The 23,482-nt window shown below is 42.6% G+C and overlaps 1 long non-coding RNA gene across 1 annotated transcript in view; it reads right to left on the bottom strand.

The window, feature by feature from the left end:
* LOC140732855 (uncharacterized) overlaps positions 1-10,077 on the bottom strand; it is a 214,228-nt gene extending 204,151 nt beyond the window's left edge. Inside the window, exon 1 of the long non-coding RNA XR_012100173.1 lies at positions 9,985-10,077. This is a non-coding gene — a long non-coding RNA (uncharacterized lncRNA). The remainder of the gene's footprint in view (positions 1-9,984) is intronic.
* Positions 10,078-23,482: the final 13,405 nt, after the last annotated feature.

The raw sequence follows: 23,482 nt of genomic DNA, 5'->3' as shown, positions 1-23,482 counted from the left end.
TTCCCCTAAACTATCTAAGTCTCTCTGCAGGCTCTCTGTTTCCTCAACACTATCCGCTCCTCCACCTATCTTTGTATCATTGGCAAATTAAGCCACAAATCCGTTAATACCGTAGTCCAAATCATTGACATAAATCGTAAAAAGCAGCGATCCCAACACCGATCCCTGTGGAACTGCACTGGTAACCAGCAGCCAGTAAAAATAGGATCCCTTTATTCCCGCTCTCTGTTTTCTGTCAATTAGCCAATGCTCCACCCACGCTAGTAATTTCTCTATAATTCCATGGGCTCTTATCTTGCTAAGCGGCCTCATGTACAGAACCTTGTCAAAGGCCTTCTGAAAATCCAAGTACACCACATCTACTGCATCACCTTTGTCTACCCTGCTTGTAATTTCTTCAAAGAATTGCATTAGGCTTGTCAGGCAGGATTTTCCTTTCAGGAAACCATGCTGGCTTTGGCCTATCTTGTCATGTGCCTCCAGGTATTCCGTAATCTCATCCTTAAGAATCGATTCCAACAACTTCCCAACCACTGACATCAGGCTAACAGGTCTATAGTTTCCTTTCTACTGCCTCCCACCCTTCTTAAATAGTGGAGTAACATTTTTAATTTTCCAGACATCTGGTATAATGCCAGAATCTATCGATTCTTGAAAGATCATCGTAAATGCCTCCGCAATCTCTCCAGCTACTTTCTTCAGAGCCCGAGGCTGCATTCCATCAGGTCCTGGAGATTTATCCACATTCAGCTTCCTGAGCACCTTCTCAGCCGTAATTTTCACTGCACAAACTTCACTTCCCTGACACTCTTGAATGTTTGGTATCCTGCAGATATCTTCCACTGTGAAGACTGATGCAAAATACACATTCAGTTCCTCTGCCATCTCTGCTTCTCTCATTACAGCATCTCCAGCGTCAATTTGTATTGGTCCTATATCTACCCTTGACTCTCTTTTACCCTTTCTATACTTAAAAAAGCTTTGATATTGGTTGCCAGCTTCCTTTCATAATTCATCTTTTCCTTCCTAATGACCTTTTTAGTTTCCTTCTGCAAGTTTTTAAAAGCTTCCCTATCCTCTATCTTCCCAGTAGCTTTGTCTTCCTTGTATGCCCTCTCTTTGCTTTTACTTTGGCTCTGACTTCATTTGTCAGCCATGGTAGTGTCCTTCTTCCCTTTGAAAATTTCTTCTTATTTGGAATGTATCTGTCTTGCACTTCCCTCATTTTTCGCAGAAACTCTAGCCATTGCTGCTCTGCTGTCCTTCCTGCAAATGTCCCTTTCCAGTGAACTTTGGCCAGTTCCCCTCTCATGCCATTGTAATTTCTTTTATTCCACTGAAATACCGACATATTGGATTTTATTTTTTCCATTTCAAATTTCAATGTGAACTCAATCATATTGTGATCTCTATTCCCGAAGAGTTCCTTAACCTTAAGCTCTCTTATCACCTCCAGTTCATTGCACAGCACTCAATCCAGCACAGCCGATCCCCTAGTGAGCTTAGCAACAATCTGTTCTAAAAAGCCAGACCTTAGACATTCTACAAATTCTTCTCTTGACATCCAGTACTGACCTGGTTTTCCCAATCCACTTTCATGTTAACATCCCCAGTGATTATCATGACATTGCCTTTCCTACACATCTTTTCTATCTCCTGCTGTAATTTGTAATCCACACCTTGATTGCTGTTTGGAGGCCTGTATACAACTGCCGTTAGGGTCGTCTTACCCTTGTCATTTCTTAACTCAACCCATAGAGACCTCAATCCTTCCAATCCTATGACATCTCTTTCTAATGATTTAATATTATTTCTTATACACAGAGCCACACCACCCCCTCTGCCTACTAACCTCTCTTTCCGATACACCATATATCCTTGGACATTCATCTCCCAATGGCAGCCATCCTTTAGCCAAGTTTCAATGATGGCCACAATATCATATTTGCCAATCTGTAGTTGAATTTCAAGATCGTCCATTTTATTCCTTAAGCTGTGTGCATTCAAATATAACACTTTCAGTCCAGTATTAGTAGTTTTCTGTTTCAACTGCAGCACGCCTCTGTTGCCCTATAACTCATGCCACTGGCTGTGATTAAGCCTCATCTCCTGCCTGTTCTTTCTACAATCTCTGTTGCATGCTATCTTTGATTTATTTCTGTTTTCCCCTTCCTCAACCCTAAAACTCCGGTTCCCATCCCCCTGCCAAATTAGTTTAAACCCTTCCTAACAGCTCTATTAAATGTGCCCGCTTGGATATTGGACCCCTTTAGGTTCAGGTGTAACCCATCCTTTTTTGTAGAGGTCATACCTCCCCCAGAAGACGCCCCAGTGATCCAGGAATCTGAATCCCTGCCCCCTACACCAGTCTCTCAGTCACACATTAATACACCTGATCGTGCTATTCTTGCACTCGCTAGCAAGTGGCACAGGCAGAAATCTTGAGATTACTACCCTAGAGGTCCCGCTTTTCAGCTTCCTACCTAACTCCCTGAATTCTATCTTCAGGACTGCCTCCCTTTTTCTACCTAGGTCATTGGTACCAACATGTACCAAGACTTCTGGCTGTTCACCCTCTCCCTTCAGAATACACTGTACCCGATCTGAGATATCCCATACCCTGGTACCTGGGAGGCAACACACCACGCAGGTATCTCTGTTAGGCTGACAGAACCTCCTGTCAGTTCCCCTCACTGTGGAATTCCCTGTGACTACTGCATTCCTCATCTTCCTCTTTCCCTTCTGCACCACGGAACCAGGCTCAGTGCCAGAGACCCGATCGCCGTGGTCGTCCTCTGTCGGGTCATCCCCCTCAGCTGCATCCAAAATGAGATAACGATCTCATGATAACTGAAAACGAGATAAATGGGAGTGGTAGGAGGCTTGAATATGCTGCCTGGGATTGTGGTACAGGCAGAAACATCAGAGAGTTTTAAGAGACATTTAGTTAGATATATCAATGTGAGGAATATTAAAGGATATGGAAATTGTAGAGGCAGAAGAGATTACTGTATTTTATTTCATCATTTAATTACTAATTTAATTTGTTTGGTCCAACATTCTGGGCTGAAAGGCCTTTTCCTTGTTCTATGCTCTAAAAGAGTTGCTAAGACTAGAACCCCTGAGAAAAAGAGAATGCTTGCCTTAAATCTTTTTTTTTAAATGATGATTTTTTAAAAAAAAATTAGGAATCTCTAGATCTGGATTGTGGAGTTGAATCTTTGAGTATGTTCAACAGCTTGTGAGACGCAGGGGAGTCTGGTGGTATGGGCCAAAACCATAATGTTTTGTATAGCTGTGTAGACTTGAGCAGTCATATGAACAACTTTAGTTCACCAAATTACTGTGTTGACTCAGCAGATGTTGAAGTGGTTTCTCTGGGGATATTCTATATAATCTGTGTGCTATTGCTTCCTTATACTAAAAGTTTAAAGCTACACCACAATGAAGCACAAATCACACCTGCCAATGGCCTTCCTACGTGAAGTCAGTTTACATCCGATGATTGCAGATTCTCAGAATGTGTGAGGACATTGTCACCTTGCCAAAGACCACCCCTCTCCATAAAGGGAAATGAACACCCAGCTGGTTAACAAGGTCAAGTGCTAGAAGATAGGGTCTTTACTGAGTGTCAACCTTTTCTGCAAAGAAGCAGCTGAAGGAATTGACATGTGGTTTGTAATCACACCAGCTGGCTTGGTTAGGATCTCCTGGGCTTCTTGTGAAGTGAATTTTTTGTTTCATAGCCCAAAGGCAACATTTTGCAGCTAATTCCTGCCCTGTTGTACTTGCTTTCATGTAAAAAAAAACCAAGTCACATTAATTAAAATGAAATCGAGTTTCACAAAACTGAAATAGGAATTGATCTTGACAGCATACCAATGAGTTCAGTTTTCGAGCCATCTTTTGCAAGAGAGGTGGGGATGGGTTCAAGATACCTCCCCCAATTTTAACAGTCATTCCTCCCCCAGACATTTTAGAAATGGAAGAGACTGGAAGTTTAGATAGTTAAAATAATGTGAGTTACTTTCTGACTGACTGCATGCCCTTCCTGTTCTCTTAACCTGCTCTTTAGCATAGGAGAGAAAAACATCCAGTTTCACAGTATCTTCCACAACATCAGGATGTGGCAAAATACTTTCACAGCCAATGATGTACACATGATGTGTGATCAGCGTTGTAAATAAGGAGGTATAACATCAAATCGGTACACAGTAACATCCCAGTGACAATGTTAGAATAATTCGTAAGCTGGTCATTGACATCAGGAGGTAGGGTGGAATACATGTCAATAGTGCTGAGGTGGAGATGGTTGAGAACTTCAAGCTCCTAGATATTAACATCACCAATTCACTTGTCCTAGTGCAGCATTTAAACATCATGGCCAAGAAATTGTACCAGCACCTCTACAGAAGGCTAATCAAATGTGACATGTCCCTATTGACCCTCACCAATTTTTATAGATGCATCATAGATAGAGTCCTAGCAGATGCATCACAGCATGGTCAGTCAAGGACCACAAGAGATTGTGGAGAACTGCAGGCACAGCTCAGTCGATCAGGAAAATCAGTTTTTCCTCTATGGGCACTGTTTACACTTCAAAATAATCAAAGACTCCACCCATTCCAAATATTCTCTCTTTGCCCTCTCTCATCAGGTTGAAGATACAAATGCCTGAGAACATGCATCACCAAGTTCAAGGACACATTCTATCCTGCAGTTATAACACTACTGAATGAATTTGTATGAAAAAGATGAATTCTTGATCTTATAATCTACATCGTCATGGCCCTTGCACCTGATTGTCTGCCTGCATTGCACTTCCACTGTAACTGTAACGCTGTGTTCTGCATGCTAGAATTGACTTCATCTTGTGCTGCATCAATGTATGAAATAATCTGTATGGATGGCATAGAAAACTAAGCTTTCTGCAGTATCTCAGTACATATGACAATAATAATCTACAAAAGCCTCAGGAGTGGGGCTGGGATGATTTCCTCACCTGGAAGGTGAAATGTGAACTGGCCAGTATTGAGATTGGTACCGACCCACCACAAAAACATTCATTGTGTAGCTGCTGCTGGTGTGATTAAGAACTTGTTCTTGTCATCACAGAGTAGTCAACACCCCCTAGCCTTTGGTCAACTTAGTTGCCCTTTTAAATATAGATCAAAAAGCTACAGCTCCATTTGAAGGAAGAAGTTCTATTGCCTGGCAACAGCTGACATGTTTTAGATGCAGAGCTTCGCGCCTTATTACATCAGATCATTTTGCCCGTCCTGTCTATACTAACTTTAGTTGTCTAGATGTGTCACTTGCCATTTTTTCTTTCCCTGCACCTCTTCCCTAATTACATCTCTGCAATACTCTCTGAGGGAGTGTTCTCCATCCCTTAAGCTGGGTTCATTGAATTTTTGCGCATTAAGTTATGTTCCAAGGTCCAATCCCCACCTAGCTGGTGACTACTTGGATCAGCTGTACTGTCTGGTGAAGAACTAAGGCCACCCTAGGTAGCATGCATTGTTGGGCAGTAGCATAACAGGGCAGAAGAAAAAAATATGCCTCATATCGTGAGGTTTGAGATTACAGGAATTACAGATTTATTGTGACATTCATAGAACACTTTGGAACATAGAACATAGAACATACAACAATTCAGTACAGAAACAGTGCCTTTGGCCCACGATGTCTATGCTAATAATGATATCAAATTAAGCTAATCCCACCTGCCTGCATATGGTTTATGTCACTCTGTCCACAGTTAATTCATGTGCCTATAACAATGCTTCTTGCTGTCCTATCTGGTTCTACCGCTCCCTTTGGCAGCTCATTCCAAGCAACTACTATTCTCTGTAAAAGATTTGCCATGTAAATCCCGTTTAAACACTCCCCTCTCACCTTAAACCTATGCTCTCTGGTATTTAATATTTCCACCTTGCAATAAAGACTCTGACTAATTACCCTTACTGTACCACTCATATGACTATCAGGTCTTTCTTCAGCCTTCGACATTCCAGGGAAAATAGTCCATGTTTGATTGGTGAGTACCTTGTTTATCTTTATACTTAAATGTTCATTCAAGGATGAAAACTTCAAGAACCTCATAAATTATGTGGTACTGGTGAAGTAATTCTTTATTAAGAACAATACATAAACACAGGAGATTCTGCAGATGCTGGAAATCCAAGCAACAACACACAAAATGCTGGAGGAACTCAGCAGGCCAGACAGCATCAATGGAAAAGAGTAAACACTTGATGTTTTGGGCTAAGACCCTTCATCAGAAATGGAAAAAAAGAAGAAAAGTTAGAGCAAGAAGGTGGGGAAGGAAGAAGTACAAGGTGGTAGATGATAGGTGAAACCAGGAGAGGGGGAGGGGTGAAGTTAAGAGCAGGGAAGCTGCTAAGTCAAAGAGATAGAGGGCTGGAGAAGGGGGAGTCTGATAGAGGAGGGTAGAAGACCACGGAAGAAAAGGAAGGGGAAGAAGCACCAGAGGGAGGCGATGGGCAGGTGAGGAGATGAGGAAAACTGGAATGGTAACAGTGAAGGGGTGGACCATTACCATGAGAATTACTGTATAAATCAGTGAGTTTGCAAAAGATATCAGTAGATAACCTGTCTCCACAGAGTTCGAGGAAGGGGAGGGAGGCAGTTCCGGCCTCGGCCTTTTCACTCACCACGTTATACTGGTTATCTCCCTTCTGTACTCTCAGTCATGACACTCCGTCCCAACACAAAATGTCAGCTACCTGGTTCCTTACACAGATGCTGCCTGAGTTCCTGCAGCAGTCTTTATTGCGTTCCAAATCCAATCTCCTGAATCTTTTCTTTGGAACTTGCTGATTTGTATCTCATTTAATTTCTGGTAGTACTAGAATCATTAAGAGGGATGAGAGCAGGCACATGAGAACGCCTGCTTCTTCAGGCTTCCTTGGAAGTCACATATCATCTTGACTTGGAAAGGAAGGTTCTCCATGATCACTGTTCTTATCACTAGTCTAGGTCCTGGAACTCCCTCCACAATAGCACTGTGGGAGCACCTTTACAAAAGGGCTGCCACAGCTCACTGCCGTTTTCCCCAGGGCTATTAGAGATGGGCAACAAAAGCTACCCTTGCCAGCAACTATCACAGCCTAAAATTGAAATACATCTTTAATAAAAACCTCATTAAGCTCAACCTTAAGAATTAATAATGTAGAAACTGAAGCACATGTAGCTCTAAATGTGACAAATCTAAGTACAAATCTAACAGTCAGCTTCAGTGAAGATTTGATTAATGTTTATGTTTATTTTTCTGTATTTCATAGATGTTTACTGTTTTTTACTTTATAACCAGGAAATTGATGGGCCTTTTCATGAATTATCATCATCTTATCTTTTAAAAAATGGTTTTTAGTTTTAATTTTTTGTCTCTATGTGTCTCTGATTATTGTTCATTTGGAAAGGTTGAAAGCACAATGGCGGGGGTGGGGGGGGGAGCCACTGTAAGGAGATACAGCAGCTTGCAGACACGGCTTGAAACATCGACTGTCCTTTTCTCTCCAGAGATGCTGCCTGGCCTGCTGAGTTCCTCCTGCATTTTGTGTGTTGTTCCACTGTCTGGAAAAGTTGCAACCCCAGCATCTTGAAGTCCAGCCACAGCAGCATAACTGCTGGTGCATTGGGAGTTCATCATGCTTACCATGAGTGAAGTAAATTGATAAGAGCATAGAAAATCCTGAGGGGTCACAGCAGGATAATTGTCATGATATTTCCACTTATGGGAGAATCTCAAATGAGGGCACATGGTCACAAGATTAGTGATGATCATTTAAAATTGAATGGATGGGAAATTTTTCATGGGAGTTTGTTGCCTTTCTGGAAATCTGTACCCCAGAGGGTTGAGGAGGCAAGAGAGCTTGAGGTATTTAAAGAATAAATATTGAATGCAATGGGAAATTGACTCAGATGAGGAAATAAGGCCTGGGGTAGATCAACCATGAAGGAAGGGCAGGTTAGATGGGCTAAATGGCCAACTCATGTTCCTATTTTCTTCTGTACCTTCCGTGCTGCCCTGAATTCACTTATTGGCTGGTGTGGACAAATAGTCCATAAAGGGCCATTCTGTGCTGTATGTTTCCATGATTATATACAGCTCCAAGGGAGGCACATTCTGGAGGTAGCCATAGAAATGCTTTGCATTACCAGCTTGTAGAGGTTGTTCAGCTTGAGAGATGCATGCAGAGACAACCTTAAAATCTGGCCAACTTGGAGTTAAATTCTTACCTTTTGAAACTTTTATTTTTATGATAGAACTAAGCCTTTGCTTGTGCTAACACAACCCGATATCTTGAAGCTTTCAAAGGTTTCAGACACACCGCTGGCCCTACACTTAAACACAGGAACGGACGTGACCGGCAAGTCACTTTCACAAATGTTTCTCTTGAAGACGTTACATGTGAATTGAAGCAGAGCGAAATTCACTAAGGTTAAAAATTGAGGTGAAATATGTCTTTCCACAAGAAGATTAAAAATGGATAGCTTGCTTGATGTGGAGGAGGGTGAAAGGAAATATGAAAAAACAACTTGGGATAACAAGCGAGTGAGATATGCTTTCTCTCAGTGCTGCTCTTTAGTCGTAATAGGATAACCCTTTAACAAGCTGGTGGCCTATCAAGCTGCCCCTCAGAAATGACCCCAGGGTGAAACAGGGAAGTCATCTCTGCTTAAAGCAATTCCGTCTCAGTTGCCAGCCAATAATGAAGTGACCTAGAATAATAAAAAACCCTTTTCAGCCATGTGATGATTTTTGTCTAGGATAAGAGTGGGAATCCTGATTCGGAGTCACAGTTCATTTCATTTTTCACTCCTGATGAGATCTGAAGTCGTTATCTGATAAAATTGAACAACTATTACTAGGCTTTGCTGAGTAAAGCCCTCTTGACTGTTCTTAACAGAAATCCTATACACTGCAGTTTGTCAGTAGTTTTGAATTCATCGTCGCAGTGCGATGATAGGAATAATCTTACCAACCAAGATTGGCAGTTCATTTCAAAAATCAATATTTACAATTTACTTCTTTCAAAGTTCATTCAAGAGAAGATTCCATATTATCCCTCTCCAAATAAGCTGATCATATCTGCAGTGTCCCTTGGAATGAGTTTTCCCAAAATGTGAATTTTTGGTAAAAATCAATGTCAGCATTGTGCGCTTTAATCTTGCCTCTGATGACAGTAAATCTTTATCTTTTTATAGGTAAAAGCCAGTGGCTGCTGACACCATTTCCTCTCAGAACAAAGCCTAGTCCATGTGGGCTCTGGTAGATACATGGAACCCTAATGTAGCTGGACATGTTTCACTGGGGTCATTAATCAGATGCACTGACAGCCACTTTCCAACAGCTCACTGGTCTGCAGTATACTTCATCCAAAAATAAAATAAAGGCAATGCATCTGATGCGATTGTATTTTAAACCTTTCTAATTATTTACACTATAAATGCATGTTTGAATTTTCCTTTGCTAGTGCAATAATAATCAATATTCACAAACTAAAGCTTAAGCTGTGCCCTGCCCTTTCTTTGAAAGGGAAACCAAGCTAATATGCTTTCAAAACCTCCTGACTTTACATAGAATATCTCTATTCAGAGGTAGATTCCTGTGCTACAGTGGCAGGGGTAAGACATTTACCTGTAAAACCATGGTTCATATTGAAGTGTCCCAGTGCCAAAGCATCTTGCGTTAAAGCAGCATGTTTTGAGCTCAGTCCCAAGAATTATAAACATCATTTGAGCCAAATACAGAAAGCAATAACAATCAGTGAAATGGACATTATTCTTGGAAGATAAAGAAAAATAATACAGGACATCAAAATTATGAGTTATCAACAATCCTCCTTGCCTACTAAAATCTGACATTAAATTTTAGGCTACCCAGTTTCCAAGCATTTTTGTTTGACATAATATCTTTTTAATTTTCTCAAGCAAAAAAAAACAGAAACTATTTACCTTTGTGTACCTTTTATGGTCAATTCACAACCAATAGAAAACAGGGACTGGAAATGTCTTGCAATTGGCATGTTGCTTTAAAAAGGACTCCCCTTCACCCTTGGAGACCTCAATTTGAACCTTGCACACTCACTCACACACAAAAAAGATTTCACGATCGCTGCCTGCTATTTAGGGTCAAGAACTGTGCTGAATTTGCCTTAATCACCTGTGTCTGAAGCACAAACCTTCACTTCCTGCTGTTTATATTTGAAGTGTTTTTATTGTATGTCCTTTTGTAACCATCAGCGTGAAGCTGTCAACACACAAAGGAATGAATGTTGTTTTTTCACCTTTTTCAAAAGCATGATGCATTTTGAGATGACATCGATTCACCAAGTGTCGGCGGCGTATCAGTGCTTGCTGTGCCTGTAGTAAGGGTACAATTATTAATCAAATAAACACGCACAGTTCTTAAAAGCAACATTGGAAAAATCATGTAACTGTTGTACACTCTGTGACAGGCTGAGTTGCTGCAAGGGGAAACTGAAAAGCCAAGGGAAAAAAGCAACTAGAAATTAACTGCTGTGTTAAGATGAGTTTCACAACATTTAAGAAAGCCATGTTGTCAATGAGGGAACCACCAACCACCTCCAAGCGTAGGGAGAGAGCTCCAAAAGCGTCTTTTGGATGAGACATTATCCTAAAGCACCACTTGTCCTCTCAGGTGAATATATACCATGGCGTGGTTCCACAAAGATCAGTGTGGAACGTTATGGTCCATTCTAACATCCTGTCCCTTATTTATCCTTTCATCATTAAGGCAGATTTTCTCCTTATCGTCATGAAAGTTAAAAGCTTTGGAATTAAGCTGAAGGAAGATGGCTAAAGCTGGCCAGTGCTGTGGTTGCATCAGCAGCAAGGTCCTGGGTTCGAGCCTGGCCGGCTCTTTGCACGCTTTCCATCCGTGCTGGGTTGAGCATCGAGCTAGCAACTCGGCCTCGTAAATAACAGACAAATGCTAAGAAAATGGCAAAAAGATGCCGCCCAGTGCGCCACAAGGCGCGAAATACAACAACATAACCATAGCAGTTGACCTTTAAGACCTGTTGAAGGAAGTGGGAAGCATGTTGACAGGATCTGAGGGTCAGAGTTCAGGATGAGGCTCAGCAAGGTAAGAGTTTATTCCTTACGGGCTTGGAGAGTGAGGGGTGATCTTATAGAGAATTATAGAATCATGACTGGTATAGATAGAGGGAATGCCCATTAACTTTCTTACCCCAGGTAGAGGGAATCAAAAGCTAGAAAGCATAGGTTCAAAGTGTCAGGGCAAATATCTTATGGGGACCTGACGGGCAACTTTTCACCCAGAGGATGGTCTGTATATGCAATGAGCTGCCAGAGGAAGTGGTTGAGGCAGGTACAATAATGACATTTAAAAGACATATGGATAGGAGAAGTTCAGAGAGGTGTGGCCCTAATGCAGGCAAATGTCTTGAGCATGAATGGATTTCTTGGTCAGTATGATCTGGCTAGTCCAAAGAACCTCTCCTGTGCTGTATGATTCTGACTCTATGATGTTCAAGCGGATGATTTATAACCCATCTCCACGCTTTCTGCTGAAGGAATTCCCACTGAACGTTTTGATTGGCAATAATCTATCAGATTCAGAATTTAAAAGTGATCAAGCACAAATTACCACTGAACTTAAATGGATAGAGCAGTTAGAAGAATTGTTACATTACCTCAGTTTTTCTCTCTCCACAAATGCTGCCTGACCTGCTCAGTATTTCCAGTATTTTCTTTCGTTTTGGATTCCAAACAGGTGCTGCACATTTCCTTTTTGCTCTCTTTATTCTCCCCGAATGCTGTTAATAAAAGGGTACCAAAAGCATTATGTAATCTGGAGAACATTGTATCGCTGAGTTGCACAGCTCTGATATGGGACTTTCTAAAGGTTCAAAGGTTCATTTTATGATCAAGGTATGCACACAAAATACAACTCTGAGATTCTTCTTCTCCAGATAGTCATAAAATACAGAAAAACCATGAAAGACAAAGATATCAACCCCCCCCACCACACATAAATGAAAAAGAAACAAAACTTGCAAACCCAAGCCCCCCAAGCCCTCATTCACACAAAAACTAACAGATTAACCACTCAGAAAAACAGTAACAAGAACATCAGACCCCAAATCCCCAACTCATCCCTTGCACAAACACTAACTTATCCCCCACCCGGAAAACAGCAACAAGAAAGAAAACACAGACAGCTGTAGGAAACCAGATAAACTACAGTCCACACCAATAATCACGTCTCGGAAATTCAGGAACATCCTCCGTCAGCATCGAGGAGAGCGACAGCTCGAACTCAATCCTTCCATGGGGAGCGACTGCCAACCCGCAGCCTCCATCTGCTGACCCCTAGTCTCCCAATCACTGGCTGACCTGGTCTTTGTAGAGAGCGACTACCGACCCAGCCTCCTCCACATTCACCTCATTCACCTCCACCCTCCTCAATTCACCTGCATTCATTTCCACCAACCTCAATGCTTTGATCAGCGAGAAGCAGAGTCGATCATGGCCCTGCATTCCATCTCAGGCCTTCTGCTTGAGGCAGCTCATGCTTGCGGACCTCTCCTGGAGTTTTCTTGGGGACAGCAAAACACTTTTATCACTCGATCAAACTCCAAACAGTATGTCACAGGCGCCAACAGTTTCCAAAACACAATTAAGAGAAAAGGAGTAAGTAGAAGGCATAGAAGAAGTGAAATAATTGAAATATTTGACTATTTGGAAGATGTCACCCGAGAAATCATTGTTCACTTGCATCATCTTGACCAGAAGGAGCTTTCTACCCATCATGTCCATACAGACATTTTTTGCCTATCCTCACTAATTCTATTTGTCTATATTAAGACTGTATCCTCTATGCCCTGCCAGTTAAGGTGTTTAAACAAGTATCCCTTCAACATAGTGGCAGTATCTGATTCACTATTGCTTCTGGTAGTTGGCTCCAGATATCAATGACTGTGTGTAAAAAAATCTACCCCTTCAATCCATTTTAAAACTCCTTCACCTCACCTTAAACCAATGTCCTAGTAATTTGAAATCTTTACCAAAGGGAAAAGATTTTGACTATCTACTTGACCAATTGTTTGTTTTTACCCTCTCCTCTTTGTAGTAGCTTTCTTCCCACTTCATTTTAGATCTGATGTATGATTTCAAGTTCAAATATTGTTAGTTACTTCTTCACCCCCACAGATGCAGTCAACACCTTGAGATGCCCCAGCAGATTGTTTGTTACCCTATCCATGCCTCTTAAAACCTTATGTACTTATTTCAGGTCATCCTTCAGCCTCTTTTGCTGCAGGGAAAAGTTTAGCCCATCCAGTCTCTCCCAAAAATGAAAATCTTCTATTCCAGGCAACATCCTGGTGAATCTCATCTGTACTCTTTCCAATACAATCTCATTCTTTCCATTATTTGGTAATTTGAATTCCAAGTGTGGCTGAAACATTATTTTTTAATATTGCATCATAATTTACCAACTCCTTTATTCTATCCTCTAAGCAGACAATTTACATGAGAAATTCTGCAGATGCTGGAAATCCAAAGCAACACATACAAAATGTTGGAGAAAATCATCCATGGAAATGAACAAACAGGACTGGAAAGGGAGGGGGAAGATGCCAGAATAAAATGGTGGGGGAAGGGAAGCTAAAAGGTGAAGCCAGGTGTGTAGGAAAGGTAGAGGACTAGAGAAGAAGGAATCTGTTAGGAGAGGAGAGGAGAGGAGAAAGAGAAGGAGGAGGGGACCCAAGAGGACGTGATAGGCAGGTGAGAAGAGGTAAGAGGCCAACGTAGGGATTAGAAGAAGAGGGGAGGGGAAGGAATTTTTTTACTGGAAGGAGAAATTGATATTCATACCATCAGGTTGGAGGCTACCCAGACGGAATATAAAATGTTGCACCTCCACCCTGAGGGTGGCACAAGAGGAGGGAACGGGAATGGGAAACTTCATCACCCTATCGGCCTGAGCTACTACTTTCAGAGGATAATGGGCTTGATTGATAAGGCCTCTGTGTCATCAACATTCTTTAATACCCTACCATTTACTAAATATGTCCTTCCCCCATTTCTTACACTAAGGCCTTGCACTCACATAGTCTTTTTTTTTTCACTGCATGGTATAATTTTATATATAATTTATGTTCAGTGTGTTGCCTGCTCCAAAGTGCCTATGATGTTGCTGCAAGCCAATTTTTCATTGTACCTGCACATCTCTGTACTTGCGAGCATGACAATAGCACCATAAGACCATAGGATATAGGAGCAGAATTAGTCCATTTGGCCCATTGAGTCTGCTCCTCCATTTCAACATGGCTAATCTAATTCTCTTCTCAGTCCCAATCTCCTGCATTCTCCCCGTATCCCTTCATATCCAGACCAATCAAGAATCTATCAATCTCTGCCTTAAATATACATAAAGATTTGACCTCCACAGCTGCCTGTGGCAAAGAGCCTCTCTCTGACTCAGGAAATTCCTCCTCATCTCCATTCTTTTGCTGGGGAGAGATGAGGAGAGAGGACTTGAATGGAGAGAGTTGGACGGAGTGGACTTGGAGCGAGGGTCTGAAGGTTAGCAACAATCAGAGGAGGTCAATGGTGGATGTCCAGCTTATCAGTGAGCTCCAACGTTTGCGCACTAGACTGTTTCATGAGAATGCGCCCTTCTTCTTTCTTTTTGCTTCCTTTACTAACCATATAGTCAAATTAAGAATTATAAAGCTCCATCATTTAATCGCATATTGTGTACTGTTTGTTATTTCGGGGTACTGATTTATAACAGGGAACACATCGCAAAGCATCCACCCAAATGAGATTTTTTAAGTTTGGCCAGGCTGGGGGCTATCACCCCCTACATTAAGCCGCTAGCCGAAGAGTGAGTTACAATTGTGGGGGCTTGTCTGGGATGAGGAGTGGGAAAGCATTCCTGACCCGGGGGTGAAGGCCCTGTGTCAGTTTGCCATCACAGTGAAGGTGGAGGAAAAGGAGGGGCCGGAGTGAGCGGTGGATCAGTTGGGGGCTTCTGATGATGCCATAGCCCAAGTTTATTGTAACTTGGCTGCTCTGAAGATAAACCAGTGGCTGGAATTGAGTTCTGGGGAAGTGGCTGCTGCTCAGCGAGATGATCCGGGCATTGGTACCATTTGGGTGGCGGTCGAAAAGGGAGACATGGCTCAGGCAGAGAAAATGAAATACATTTCAATGCCTCCATTACTGCAAGAATGGCTTCAGTTGGAGTTGGAGAACCAGTTCTTATACCGGGTCACGTCACTCCCAGACTAACCCTGGCATTGCCAGCTGGTTCTGCCTGAGAAGTATCAGAGGATGGTGTTGAAATTTGGGGGTGGAAAAGACCTATGGATTGCTCAGAGACTGGTCTTACTGGCCCCAGATGAAGTCAGAGGTCAAAGGATACTGCAAGTCGTGTATTCGATGCATACGGCGGAAGACACTGCCTACGCGGGCAGCTCCCTTGTCCCACCTGCAGAGTGCAGGGCCTCTGGACCTGGTGTGTATGGATTTCCTGTTAATAAAACCTGATGCCAGCAACACGGCAAATGTCTTTGTCATCATGGACCACTGCACCAGATATGCTCAGGCTTTTCCTACCAAGGACTAGAGGGCATCTACGGTGGCAAAAGTGTTATGGGGGAAGTATTTTGTTTACTATGGCCTTCCCAGGTGGATACATAGTGATCAGGGACAGGATTTCGAGAGCAGACTCATCCATGAGTTACTGGGCATGCTTGGAGTTGAGAAGTCGAGGACAACGTCCTATCACCCACAGGGTGACCCCCAGCCAGAGAGGTTTAATTGGACCTTGCTAGACATGCTCAGGACCCTGGAGATGAAGACCAGGTGGAGTCAACATATTAGGCATCTGGTTCACAGTTATAACTGTACGCAAAAAGAAACTACTGTGTGCTCACCATATTATCTGATGTTTGGGCACGAGGCAAGGTTGCCTATTGACCTTTGTTTCGGGACTGATGAGGGCGACTTACCACCGAAGACTTACCTGAGAGGAGAGAGTTGAAAAGGGCTTATGAATTAGCTGGGGTCATGGCTGCCAAGCAGAATCAGGGAATAAGAGGAGGCATCGTCAAAACGTGAGGTTCTCCCAACTCCTGCCGGGAAAGAGAGTCCTCATAAGGAATTTAGGGCTACCTGGAAAGCATAAGTTGGCTGACCGCTGGGCGGCTATGCCCTCTGTGGTGGAGAGTCAGATGCCAAACCTACCAGTTTCCCGGGTGGAACCAAAGGATGGAAATGGGCCTTTCACGATTCTCCATCGAAACCACCGGTTGCCTTTCGGTCCAGAGCCTGACTTGGAGCCTACACCTAATAAGGGGACTCTGCAGAAACATGGAGCAACTACTGGGTCTCCAAAAGGTGGGGTTAGGCCGGCCCCACCCCTGAGAGGGATACTGATTCGGAGGATGAGGACCTGGATGTGTGATATATGCTGCCTTTTGCTAACTCCCCATTGATTGAGGAAGAGACTCCCTCCCTTCTCTCACTGAGAGAGGTGAAGTGGGGGGGGGGGGGTGCTATCTGTGGGCATCCTGGGTTGCAGCGGGACTCTGCAGGGGAGGAAGTGAGGTTTGATCATGGGACAGAGGGCTTCAAGCTGCAGGTGGGCATGAGTGATAGAACAGGGGAGGCCTCGCCAGGTAGACCGGAAGCATCCCCAGTAGTGTCGGAACACGAAGAGTTAGGTGATGGGGTGCGGAGGTCTCAGAGAATTAGGAGACCATTGAATAGGCTGGCCTACTGTAGCACCAGGGGAACAGAGTGTCACCCCTACCGTGTTGGGGAGCTATGTCACTGCCTTTTACACCTGGATTAGGCTTTGTGTTTTGCAGAAAGTGTTGGCGAATTATCTCAACGTCATGAGGACATGATTAAATTTGGTGGGGGGAGAGTGTAACATGCTGTAAGGTTTCACTGCTAGTGTAATGGTTTCTCTGTAGCATCAATGTTTGAGTTATGACTAGAGATAACGGGGTTTGGAATGTGGGGGCTATCCAATGAGAAAAATGTTGTTCTTTCTTGTGAGTCTGGAAGAGAGTTTTTCATGGTCTTTTGCCGGGGAGGGATGAGGAAAGACGATGCAAATAGAGAGAGTTGGTTGACCGCTGGACGGAGTGGACTTGGAGTGAGGGTCTAAAGATTAGCAACAATCGGAGAAGGTCGATGGTGGACGACTGGCTTATCAGTGAGCTCCAACATTGCGCATTTGACTGTTTCATGAGAATGGGTCCTTTTACTTCTTTTGTTTCCTTTACTAACCATATGGCCAAATTAAGAATTATAAAGCTCAATCGTTTAATCGCATATTGTGTACTGTTTGATATTTCGGAGTACTGATTTGTAACAGGCATCACATCGAACAGCATCCACCCAAACGAGATTTCTTAAGTTTGGCTGAGCTGGGGACTATATTAAGCCACTAGCTGAAGCGTGAGTTCCAATAGGTTTCAATGATGTCACCCTTCATTCTTCTGAATTTTAGTGAATACCGGCCCAGAGCCACCGAATGCTTTTCATATGACAAGCTATTAAATCCTGGAATCGTTTTCATGAACCTCCTTTGAACCATCTTCAGTTTCTAAGATAAGGGCCAAAACTGCTCACAATACTCCAAGTGAGGTCTCACCAGTGCTTTATAAAGTCTCAACATTACATCCTTGCTTTTATATTCTAGTCCTCTTGAAATGAATGCTACCATTACATTTGCCTTCCTCACCACAGGTTCAAACTGCAAAGTAACCTTTAGGGAATCCTGCACAAGGACTACCAAGTCCTGTTGCGCCTCAGTTTCTCGTATTTTCTCTCCATTTAGAAAATAGTCAACTCTTTCATGTTTTCTACAAAAGTGTATGACCATACACATCCCAACACTGTATTCCATCTGCCATTTCTTTGCCCATTTTCCTAATCTGTCTAAGTCCTTCTGTAGTCTCTACTTCCTCAAAACTACCTGCTCCTGCACCTATCTTCATATCACCTGCAAACTTTGCAACAAAGCCATCAATTCCATCATCCAAATCACCGGCACATAATGCAAAAAGAATTGGCCCCAACACAAACCCCTGTGGAACACCGCTAGTCACTGGAAGCCAACCAGAAAAGGCTCCCATTATTCCCACTCTTTGTCTCCTGTCAATCAGCCACTGCTTTATCCATGTTGGAATCTTTCCTGTAATACGATGGGCCCGTAGCTTGTTAAGTAACGTCATGTGTGGCAGCTCGTCAATGGCCTTCTAAAAATCCAAGTACATAACATCTACTGATTTTCCTTTGTCTACCCTGCTTGCTATTTCTTCAAAGAATTCAAACAGATTTGTCAGAAGCCACTCAGACTTGAAGAAACCACTCTGTCTACAGCCTATTGTATCATGTGCCTCCAAGTACCCCAAAACTGCATCCTTAACAATCAACTGCAACATCTTCCCAACCACTGAGGTCAGACTAACTGGCCTACAGTTTCCATTCTTCTGCCTCTCTCCATTCGTGAGGAGTGGAGCGACAATTTGCAATTTTCCAGTCTTCCAGAACCATTCCAGAATCTAGTGATTCTTGAAAGATCATTACTAATGCTTCCACAGTATCTTCAGCCAAGCTTTTCAGAACCCTGGGGTGTACACCATTTGGTTCAGATGACTTATCTACATTCAGACCTTTCAGTTTCCCCAATAACTTTTTCCTTAGTAATGGTAACTTCACATATTTCATGACCTCTGACTCCTGGAAATTCCCCCATACTGCTAGTGTTTTCAACAGTGAAGACTGATGCAAACTACTTATTCAGTTTGTCTGTCATTTCCAGCATCATTTTTCAGCAGTCCAATATCCACTCCTGCCTCTATTTTACACTTTAAGGCAATGGAGAAAGTTTTAGGGGAATATGATTCAGAAACCTACAAGAACAGCTCCTGAATTACTCCAGGAATCAACACAAACACTGCTCCTGTCAACAGGAGAATATCACTCAACAGTCTGTACTAAGAGATTATATATCAAACTTGACAATGATGCTACATTGAAAATAAACAATAACACAGTTAACTCCAGACCACTTCCACACTGACTGCATATAAACATGGTGGAACACTTAGGTGCAAATTAGATTGAAACCAAGGTACAGTGTTCCACAGGTATCTCTAAATAGAATCGATTATCCCAGTCAAATGGAATCCAGGTGCAGAGCTCAAGACATGTCCCTAGAAGATCCAAACAAAATTATAGTGCATTAAGTATTAAGTGTGAAGTACTGAGTTTCTGGTATGTTTCAGGAATTGCCTGGTATCAGAATAGTAAGGGTAATTAACTGGTATGGTTTCAGGTGTGGAACCGTATAGAATAACATGGGGTTTAAAAATGTCTATATCTTTAAGGCTTTTGACACAACACATTCTGCCAATGTGAGTGTTTGTTGAGAGTGCCAAACTTTATCATCAGTCTTCACATGTGAATTGGTTTTAAAAGCGGTGAAGCTGTCAGCTGACGCCTGTCAACTATCAGCTCACATCAGATACAGGTCTCTATAAATAAAGAAGCAATAAGGCTTTTCTGCAACTGCTGCACTCTCAAAACATCGGCACAAATTCCATCAAGTAACTCCATGAAATAAGGGGCCAAAGTGTTTCAACTAATCGAGCAGCTGCCTTACAGCATCAGAGACCCGGGTTAAATCCTGACCTGGGTTACACATTTTCCGCGTGACTGTGGCAGCTTTCTTCTGGGTTTGCCGGTTTCATCCCACATTGCAGGATGTGGAAAGGCAGGGAGACCTTGCTGTTTTCCCTGACGAATACAACTGCAGGAAGTGCATCCACCTGCACCTTCTTTCAGGCCATGTTAAGAAATTGGAGAGGAACTGGATGAACTCAGATCATTCAGAAGGCTTAGGGGTTGATAGACAGGACATACAGGCAGGTAGTTACACCCAAGGTGCAGGACCCAGTTAACTGGATGACTGTCAGGAGGGGCAAAAGGGAAAGACAGCCAGTGCAGACAACTGCTGTGGCCGTATCCCTTAAGAACAGTTATATCGCTTTGGATACTGTAGGGCAGAGGTGTCGAACTCAATTGCACATGGGGCCAAAACTCAAAGCACACTTTAGGTCGCGAGCCGAACAGAATAAACATTTATTGAACACACTAAAACTAAACATTTTTTGAACATAAATATGAATAAAAACAGACAGGAATATTATTCCAGAAAAAATAAACTAAAACTTTAAATAACTTAAATACTTTGCTCTCCATAAAAATATCTCCTGTCAGTATTATACAAGTTAGAAATATGAGCATGCTGCAAAAAAAACCCTGAAAATATAAATAAAATTTGTGCTTTTCAGCAAAAGTTAAAACAGCAACAACAAATCAAAACACTCAGTTTTCTTTGCTCTTATGCCGTTTTGTCAGAGCTGTATGCTTGGCATCTTTTCTTGGCAATAAGTTCGTTTAGGTTTGGTGTAAGGTTCTGTGTTGTGGAGATTCTCAGGATGGACTGCAGGTGTTCATCAGTGAGACGACTCCTGTGTGGTGTTTTGTTAATCTTCATCACTGAGAAAAGCTTCTCACACAGATATGTGCTACCAAACATGCACAAGGTTCGAGCCGCATGTAGACGGAGCTGAGGCATTGTTTCAGGAATGGAGCGAATAAACTGTATGGGCCCTGCAGTGTTGTACTTTGCCTTTAGTGTCCCATTACACTGCAGCTCTATCAGCTCCATCTGAATCTGTACAGGTGCATTTTCCACGTCGACGGCAAATGGGTTGCGAAGCAGCTCGAAATTAATTTTTTGTGCTTCAAAGTCACCAAAGCACCATGCGAACTCAGTGTGAAGTGCGCTCAGTTTATCAGCAAAGTGCGCATTTGGGAACATCATTGCGCCGACCTGGTTCAACATTACTTGGCAACAGGGAAAATGAGGCAAGTTGCACTGGTGCATTTGTGTCTCCCATAAGAGCAGCTTCACTTGAAATGCCTTCACTGCATCATACATGTCAGTGATCATTCGGTCACGTCCCTGGAGCTGAAGGTTTAAGACGCTGAGATGTGTTGTTATGTCAGCCACATTAGCTCCACAAATAAGACACACGGGTTTACCGGCAATGTCAGTAAACATATACTCATCTGTTTTGAAAGACTCTTTTTTTCAGAATCAACTTTTCTCTTCGCCATTGTTTGGGGTTAGCTTTGACTTCAGAATAGCGTTGTATACAGCAACAGACGCTTGACGCGGGAATGTTCCCGGGTAGCCTATCGGCAGCTGTTGCGCTGCATTATGGGACCTGTAGTTTGTGCGTTATCAGCACTTCATATCGCCGGGCCATTAATAATTAAAATAATAGATCTATCTAAAATGATCTCGTGGGCTGGATATAATTGTACGCCGGGCCAGATACGGCCCACGGGCCTTGTGTTTGACACCTATGCTGTAGGGGAAATATCCTGACGGAGGAAAGCCACAGATGTCAGGTCTTCAGCACTCAGTCTGGCTCTGGGCTCAGAAAGGAAGCTGGGAGAAGAAGTGAGCTGTAGCAAAAGGGGATTTAATAATTAGGAAAACAGAGAGCAAATTCTGTGGACAGGAACACAATTCCCGGATGGCATGTTGCCACCCAGGTGTCAAGGTCAGGAACATCTCCAATTGAGTCCACATCATTCTTAACAGGGAGTGGTGAACAGTTAGAGGTCATGGTCCACTTTGCTACTCATGACATGGGTAGGTAGGTTGATGAGGTCCTGCAAAGTATTCAGGGAGTTAGGTGCTAAGTTGAAGGCATAGGGTTGTGATCTCAAGATTGCTACCGGTGCCACATGCTAGTGAAGCCAGAAACAGGAAGATCATACAGTTTAACACGTGGCTAAGGAGATGGCGCAGGAGTGAGGGCTTTAGATTTTTGGATTATTAGGCTCTCTTCCAGGGAAGGTGAGATCTGTACAGAATAGACTGCTTATACCTGAACTGATGGGGACTAGTATCCTTTTGTGAAGGTTTGTTAGTGATACATGAGATGGAGGGGTGGAGGGGAGAATTGTAGGGTGATGGGAGCCAGAGTGCCAGAGTGGAGTAGTTGTGGAGAAAGATGTTGTTAAGCCTACATACAAAATCAGGAATTGAAAAGTTGAGCATGGTGGGACAAATGTTTTAAGTGTTGTATATTTCAAAGCAAGGAACGTCATAGGAAAGGCAGATGAGATTAGGGCATGGATCAACATGTGGAATTATGACATTGTAGCCATTAGTGAGACTTGTTTTTAGGAAAGCTAGGATAGGAAGCTCATTGTTTTGGGATATTATTATTTTAGACATGATAAAATAGAAGGGATTAAGGGCAGAGTGTTGGCATTGGGAGCCATGGAAAATGTCATGGCAGTGTTCAGACAGAACAGACAAGACAACTTTTTTGTGAGACTTTACATGTGGATTTGAGGAATAAAGAATGGATGACCATATTAATGGGATTATATTATAGACGATCCAATAGTCCTCAAGATTTAGAGGAGCAAATTTGTAGACAGATGGCAGACTTTTGCAAGAAACTTAAGATTGTGATACTAGGTGATTTTAACTTTCCTCGTATTGACTGGGATAACAAACTGTAAAAGGCCCGGATGGGAAAGTGTTTGTCAAATATGTTCTGGAAAGTTTCTTTAATCAGTACATAGAGTTCTCAACTAGAAAATGTGTGTTAATAGATCTACTATTAGGAATAAGACAGGCAGGTGACAGAAGTTTGTGTAGGGAAACACTTTGCATCTAGAGATCATAATGCCGTTAGTTTCAATATATTTATGGCGAAGGAAAGGTCTGCTCCTCAGTCAAGATTCTCAATTTGAGAAAGGCCAATTTCAGTGGTATCAGAAAGGATCTGGCAAGTATGGATTGGGACAAGTTGTTTTCTGGCAAATGTGCACTTGGCATGTGGAGGCTTTCAAAAATGTATTTTTGAGACTACAGAGTTTGTACAGTTGGCTCAGTCAGAATAAAACACACAAAAATATCAGAGTTAGGGAACCTTGATTTTCAAGAGATTTTGAGGTCCTGGTGCAGAAAAAGAAGGAGCTGCATAGAAGGTATAGGCAGGAAGGAGCAAATGAAGTATTCGAGGAGTATAAGAAATGTAAGGGTACAGTTAGAAAGGAAATCAGGAGGGTTAAAAGAAGGCATGAGTTTGCTCTAGCAGTCAAGGTGAAGGAGAATCCAAAGGGCTTCTACAGAGCAGCAGTGAGGTCATAGACCATATACAGATTACAGATGAGGAGATGTTTGATGTCTTGAGGAAAATTAGGGTGGATAGCAGAGGACTGAAGGATAGCTAATGATCCATTGCTTAAGAAAAGCTCTAAGCATAAGCCAGGAAATTATAGGCCAGTGAGCCTGACATCCATAGTGGGTAAGTTATTAGAAGTTATTCTGATGAATGGA

Source organism: Hemitrygon akajei, chromosome 1, assembly GCF_048418815.1.
Source record: "Hemitrygon akajei chromosome 1, sHemAka1.3, whole genome shotgun sequence".
NCBI lineage: Eukaryota > Metazoa > Chordata > Chondrichthyes > Myliobatiformes > Dasyatidae > Hemitrygon > Hemitrygon akajei.
Note: the sequence above shows the minus strand (reverse complement) of the source record. Positions and strands in the feature narration are given on the sequence as shown.